The 7,177-nt window shown below is 35.2% G+C and overlaps 1 long non-coding RNA gene across 2 annotated transcripts; it reads left to right on the top strand.

Annotated features, from left to right (window-relative positions):
• The first annotated feature begins 743 nt into the window (after window positions 1-743).
• Window positions 744-6,245, top strand: LOC144960990 (uncharacterized). Of its 2 annotated transcripts, XR_013643011.1 has the most exons (4): window positions 744-903; window positions 3,462-3,684; window positions 4,877-4,969; window positions 6,202-6,245. It is a non-coding gene; the product is annotated as an uncharacterized LOC144960990 (long non-coding RNA). The 2 variants fall into 2 exon arrangements; XR_013643012.1 differs by lacking the exon at window positions 6,202-6,245 and having other exon boundaries at window positions 4,877-4,988.
• Window positions 6,246-7,177: the final 932 nt, after the last annotated feature.

The following is a 7,177-nucleotide window of genomic DNA, read 5'->3' as shown; positions in this document are numbered from 1 at the left end:
TATAAAATGTTTTATTTCGGTCTGAATTGTAGCCAATTAATGCGTCGTTGATAAAATATCTTTTGTTCTTTGATGTGTCATAGAATAGAAACACACAAACACACACACACACAGAGTAATAGAGAGGGATAGAAAAAGAGAAAGAGTGCGTGTATGTGTTTGTGTGTGTGTGTGTGTGGAAAGAGAGAGAGAGAGAGAGAGAGAGAGAGAGAGAGAGAGAGAGAGAGAGAGAGAGAGAGAGAGGAGAGAGAGAGAGATCGTAGCCATCGTATCACAATGGCCAAGATCACATGGTACAAGTTGTAGCTCAAAACACTGGAGGGCATTTTAGATATGAATGCAAATTAATATAAATCTTTAAACATTTGTGGAGTTACTGTCTTTTAATTATTTTTAATTATACTGTTTTCTTTAGGAGCTGTAGCAATTAAAAGCGTCGATACAATATCACGTGTTCTTTGCGTGCTTGTGCAACCAGGGCCCGTTCTAATGAACGAGGACTAACTTTAGTAATTTACTAGTCTAGTAAATGACTAGCTAGTCTTTAGCCCAAGCTTAGTAAGTGTCTAAAAAAAATCGGATTCAATGAGCATTATTTAGTCTCGGACTAGCTGGGCTTTAGCCTAGAAATGGGCGGGCAAGTCCTGACCTAGTCCTGACCTAGCCCTTGACTCTATCGGTTGTTTTGTGCTGCTGTTTGGGTTCTTCTGGCGCAAAAGATTTAATCAGCGTCACATCCGCTTTCGTTTTGTTTAGATTCTATTTCCTTTTGAAATTCATTGACGAAAATGGAGCTCAACAAGAGAAAAACTTTTACTTTTCAAACCCTGAAACTGCAGCCCTCCTGGAAAATACAATTATGTCGAGATTGCAGCACTCCGTGACAGTGCGAAAATAAGAGAAGTACATATATTTTTTCTTTGTCACAAATGAAATGAAATAAAAATAGGCTATAGCACGGTCACTGACACTGGGCATCTGTTAGGACTGTAGACTGTAGGCTAATACACCACCTCAAACATTTGTCAGTCCATATCTTTGCTTTTATGAGGTCTATTTTCATTATGAAAAGTTCAGAGTGAACAACTAAATGACGCCGATTCAGTGGTGTATTTGGTCTATCATGAAATGAAATAAAAATAGGCTACAGCACGGTCACTGACACTGGGCATTTGTAGGCTAATACACCACCTCAAACATTTGTAAGTTCATATCTTTGCTTTTATGAGGTCTATTTTCATTTTGAAAAGTTCAGAGTGAACAACTAAATGACGCCGATTCAGTGGTGTATTTGGTCTATCATGAAATGAAATAAAAATAGGCTACAGCACGGTCACTGACACTGGGCATCTGTAGGCTAATACTACACCACCTCAAACATTTGTCAGTTCATATCTTTGCTTTTATGAGGTCTATTTATATTTTGAAAAGTTCAAAGTGAACAACTAAATGACGCCGATTCAGTGGTGTATTTGGTCTATCTCTTCATGTGAATAAATATTTTATTATTGACTTTTCCAAAATTCCAATAGGTCATTCATTTGTATGTCGTGATCTATTTTTCCTTGATTTCAGCTATCTCAGCTCTAAACTATACTTTTCTTTCTCAATAAATAATTCATTTTCTGTTTGCAATGTATTACAGAGATGTTGATTTACCACATGTAAAAATTTCAAAGTTGTATCTGAAGCTGTTTCTGAATTATACTTGATTATCCATTGGGATGCTGTGCTTTGGTCACATTTTTTCCTATTAAGCTATATAGAGATTTTCCACCACATAAACGGTCATAACTTTTTAACCAGTTGAGATAGAGCGATATTTTTTCACTCTAGTTAATGTTTCACTCCCCTTTATTTTTCTACGCTAAATTAATACCCAAAGCCACTATTTTGAAAAATTCTTGCAAGTGCCTACAGTAGGTCCCTGCCACTCACAACACAATGTTGCTTTGTATTTGTATACCTCTAGACTACTTTGGATTGTGTTTATCTACTTCCTATCTCCCTGCTCTGCTCTCTAATCCACCTTTTTACTACTTGGCAAGAACAGGCAAGGTGGCAACCCGGTCTCGGATTTGTAAAAAAAAAAAGAAAGAAAATTAATGAAAAAAAAAAAAAAAAAGCAGGTTGGCATGTTCAATGAAAATTTTAAAGCATCATAATAGCCGACATGGCACCCATAATTTATCAATAAACAATATAAATAGATGTACTGTAGTGCGGAGGTTAGGCAATAAATTTCACCCTTCCTCTTTGCCCCTACTAAGTGGGGCTTTGTTGTATGGTAGTATTACACTTGCATTTGGACCAGTAGGCCCAAGATTCAAGTCCCTTCCTGAGTGGTTCAAAGTCGAGTCATTGAACAAGGCTCCTTATTGAGTAATTGGCCATTAAAAGTAATGACTCTGTCGGGGAAAAGTTGTGATATTGCTGTGTTGCTATTGGCTTGGAGCCCCTTACAGAGCTTTGAGCATGTTTAGCAGTATACAATCTAGCATCTGTGTCAGTTGCCACAAAAAATGACAAAAGTTTTAAGCTTTTAACTCACTTGAATATTTAGAACAAGTCAACAACCAGAAAAATTCGAAATGAAGTGGAAGTGAAAATAAACTTCTTTCTAAAAGTAAAAGGTTGTTTTTTTTCTTTTTAAAATAAATTCCCAAGCGGTGTCTTCAGTGCAAAAAATAACAGAAAATCGCTGACGCGTCAAAAGTTATAACCGCAACAAACGTAAATGCTAGGATAATGCTCTTTATATATGCTCAATTATTTTTTTTGTTTTTTAGAAAATATTTTTAAAAACTAATAATAAATGAAATTCTACCACAACATTATCATATTTTAAAAATTATGAAATTTTGAAACATTAGTAGACTAGTTTAATACTGTTCTGGTTTAGGGCAAGCCGTTTACGGGTTTGGGGCGTGAGCATACATATTTGGGGTGAGGGGGTTTGGTATCTATTTTCGGTTTTTAAGCAAGGTTAACTGATAATACCTCATATGTGTTTACATCAAACTAACAAAAGATGTCAAATAATTGAGTTTCTCAAACAGTTGAGAGTTTAGTTTAACCAATCTGCAGTTAGAGCTGTTGGAATTTGAGGTATAGAAAAGCATACAGATTTAGGGCGACCTACCCTAGTACATTTGATAAGCAAGAAATAAATCTTCACCCTCTCCAGTCAGACCCTACAAATATTTAATGATAAAATGCCAATTTAAGAGGTATGACTGATAATAATCTACACTCAAAAGCATGACATTTTTTATGCAAATAATTTAAAGGATAGAGACTAATTATACGAGTAAAGTTTGCTACAACCAAAATAATAAATAAAGATTTTATGGCAACAAAAAGCAATCAATAGAACTGATTCCAGTGCAAAATGAATGTCCTCAACAATCTCATTACATAATCGTTGATTTACATATTTTTTTCTCCTTTTTCATTTTCAGGTCGGGGTAAAGATCAGAATGAGAATCAATGCGGAATTCTCAAAAACCGTTCGGTGATGGAGCTAAAAAAAAATTCAAGGACAAGAAAAGAATAGTCCAAAGTCATGTTGATTCTGTAAAGCAGACTGGAGGGGGAAACCAGGACCCTCTTCAATCTTTACTGAACAAGTACCGGTACTCGTCATTATTGGCGAGTGTAGTACCATTGTTGATGGTATTCAAGGTAAATTTCTGCAATTATAATAGTTCCATACATTGTTCTGTATACAAATGTAAAAGGCTGTCATCTAGGCATTCCATGAATAAAGTAGTAGTAGTAGCATATGGCTACACCTCCAAATTTATTTCATCAACTCAGCTTCTAAAGTCTTCCTCCGCACTAAGGACGGTTTCATAGCCACCTTCAAGTTTAGTGACTGGACAGTGGAGGACGATGTGATTGCTGGTCTCTGGGGCTGCCTGACATGAATAAAGATAGTACCTTACAATATTTTAAACAAGTAATTTGTACTATGTTTGCATGCATCTTTTGTGATCGTCTAAAATTGACTCATCCTTACAATTGCCTATGCACAGATTCATTGAACAATATTTTTCTCTAACATAACTATCCTCTTTTGGTAGTTAAGTCTCAAAAGTATATCACCTCTATTGCATATCTAACAACTGCCTGTGGGACACGTTTCCTCTTGATTTTTATCAATTTTAAAAACATTAAAACAATAAATGAAGACTGAAGTCGAGTATCAAAACAAGAGTATTCACATTTAATAATTCAATGGTAGTTAAAATCTTGAAATTTACTTTACACCATCAATCCTGAAGTAGCTGACAAAATTATATGAATATTTCAAATTTGAAAGAAATGATGGAGCAAGAGCTTTTGTGTCATAAGGGATTGCCATGTATTTTTTTATCACAAATCGTCAAAGTGGCATCACGCAACATTGTATTGAAATTCCACTTTGGAATTGGGTCCTGTAAAGATTTATATTGTTTCATTTAGTGTTTTATTTAGGGCAAGCCAATGGCACAGCGAGTTATCATGCTTGCATATGAATCAAAGTGTCATGGGTTCTATTCCCAGCAGATTTGTTATTTCTGGGATTCATGTGGTCTCAAGATCAGAAGATAAGATTACACTTGGATGCATTTCATGGTTAAAAAAAAAAAAGAGCCAGAGACCCGTAATTATGTGATGCAAATTTTACATTAAAATCAATTGATATCGTATCATATTAAAATTGATATAAATAGAATTAAAATCATTATAATTTCATAACAATTCACCTTTTTAAAAAAAACCACCACTGTGTTCCTTCTCATTAAGTTTGTAATGGGTAATCTGGACTTAAAGTGCAACTTGTGAATTCTATACTTCATTAATTCAAATTTATCAACAATTTTCTTTACAGTTATGAGCACTGAGAGTTTGGTTCCGAATCCCAGTCCAGCCAGAAATATTATTGACATATCTGACTGTAATCTTGGAGATTACACCATAATCAGTAAGCATAATTCTTTTGCTACAAAGTCAGCTACCAACAGCAACATTTAGAACAGGACATGACGTCTGTTAGGCGATATTACAATTTTTCGGACAGAGACAGCACTGTTAACGGTCAGGTACTCATTTTACACCTGAGTACGGTGAGAGAATGTGAGTAAAGAGTCTTTTTCCAAGGACTCAACTATGCGCCGAGCGAGGCTCAGGGCCAGGATCTTCCGATCCGAAAGCGAGTGTCATACCAAAAGACCACATAGCCACTAACAGTGTATTTAACATTGACAACAGTACTGAAAGGACTATCACGGGTAACAAGTTGGTCAAAATGGGGGACATTGAAGTGACAGTGGGACCACGAAGTATAACATAAGTGTGTTTGTGTGATTTTGTTTAATCAACATTCTTTATTTGTTTTGTTTTTAATGGTTTTACGGTGCTTGCAACACATTAAGGTCATATCAGTACCAGTAAAAAGGAAGAAAATGGGATAGCAAAATGTTCTAGAATTATAAATTCTCTTCTGTTTTAAATTGCTTGCGACATATTTAGGTCATTTCAGCACCAGTAAAAAGGATGCAAATGGATAGTCAAGCAATTCTAGATTAACAATTCAAAGCACTAATAAGTAAAACAAAAAGGGAATGGTTCTTATATGGAATGGATGTAGATTCCAAGAGCATGCCATCGGTGTACTTAGTTTGAAGTCACCTAAAAGTGTCGTCCAGGCACAAGCACAGGTCCCCATTAAGAGGAACACACTCAAATGCTTACTTATCACATATTACATATGTAAAAAAAAAATACTGGTTCCCCCTTAGAGAAAAATACTCAAACAAAAAGATGATTTACAAGGAAATAAAACAAAAATGTAATACTGTTGCTGAGTCCATCGTCTTCTCAAAATATATTCATATTAACACTTTTAAGCACTGACGAACAGTTTATAAGGATTTGTTTAAAAAGTGGGATGTAGTTCTAAAATCATCTTAATTAAATGGCCAGCATTTCATGTTGCTTAAGGAATAACATTGTTTAAAAGTTTTTATCATTCCAAATTCTGACTTTGACCTGACGACAATGTGGTATCAGAGAAGTTTCAAAATGAAATGACGTTTTTGATTTCAGCACCACTTGAAATTTCATAATGTGGCCAGTTTCATAATTCACAGATATAAATGTTGTTTTGTTTCAATGCAGTGAAAAAGATGTTCTAATATTATTTTTCCTCCACAGCTTCAACACTAGCCAGACAGATGGATATGAATGAGATTAATGAAAATCAGTTTTGTTGATTGCTCTGTGGTGGAGTCAGTAGTTGTAGTAGATGATTTTCAAATCAGTTTCAAGAGGAGACAACAGAAACTCTTCCCCATACACCAGAGGAGTGGAATGCCTCAGATGGCATCAGCCAAAGATTACGGCAAGCTGGCCCCAAGAGGAGATGACAGATCACTGACAATCCATTAATGGATCAATGGCTGCAGTCGGAACAACTCCATTATAAAAAAAAAACCAACTCCATTGTTGAACAAAATACCCTAAAAATTGAATACATGAAATTTAAGATGAGGCATATTAATTATGACACTACTTATAATTAAATTATTCTTTTTATATGTTTTGATATTATAGCTGTCATCTGTATTTTTTGTCAAATTGGGACCTAAAATTTGCCCAAAAAAAACCCCCAAAATTTGCCAAGAAATTTGCCAAAAAGACCAAAATTTGCCGAGGAGAACTAAGCCTTTCAGTAAAAATTAACATGCGATACAGAAAAAAAAAATATTTAAAAGACAATTTATTACATTTAAGGAGGCTACATTTATTAATTACACAATGTAAAGTGATTTATGCGCCCAAACTTTCAGACAATCACACACACACACACACAACACACACACAAAACGTACACTTTCAGTCAGACTCATCAAAGGCCTAGTTTTCTTTTACTACTCAAAAAAAGAGCATCGATAAACTTATTGTAGTCAAGGAAAACTAGTCCTTTGATGTTGTTTTCTGTGAGTCTACGCCTTCTGGAAGACAAGACAAGATTGTAAAGAGAAAAGCTTTGCTCAGCATCAGTTTGACGAGCATGTTGAGAAGGCATACCGGGACGCCAATGCAGCGAGAGCTAGAACATAATCTGCCACAGACTTCCAAAATAGGGTCAGATCTATAATTCCAGTATCAGACTCTCTCACAGCACTGG

The sequence above is a fragment of the Berghia stephanieae genome, unplaced genomic scaffold (assembly GCF_034508935.2).
Source record: "Berghia stephanieae isolate SIO BIC M18660-M18661 unplaced genomic scaffold, UCSD_Bste_1.3 scaffold1176, whole genome shotgun sequence".
In the NCBI taxonomy this organism is placed as follows: domain Eukaryota; kingdom Metazoa; phylum Mollusca; class Gastropoda; order Nudibranchia; family Aeolidiidae; genus Berghia; species Berghia stephanieae.
This window is presented reverse-complemented; position numbering and strand designations above follow the sequence as displayed.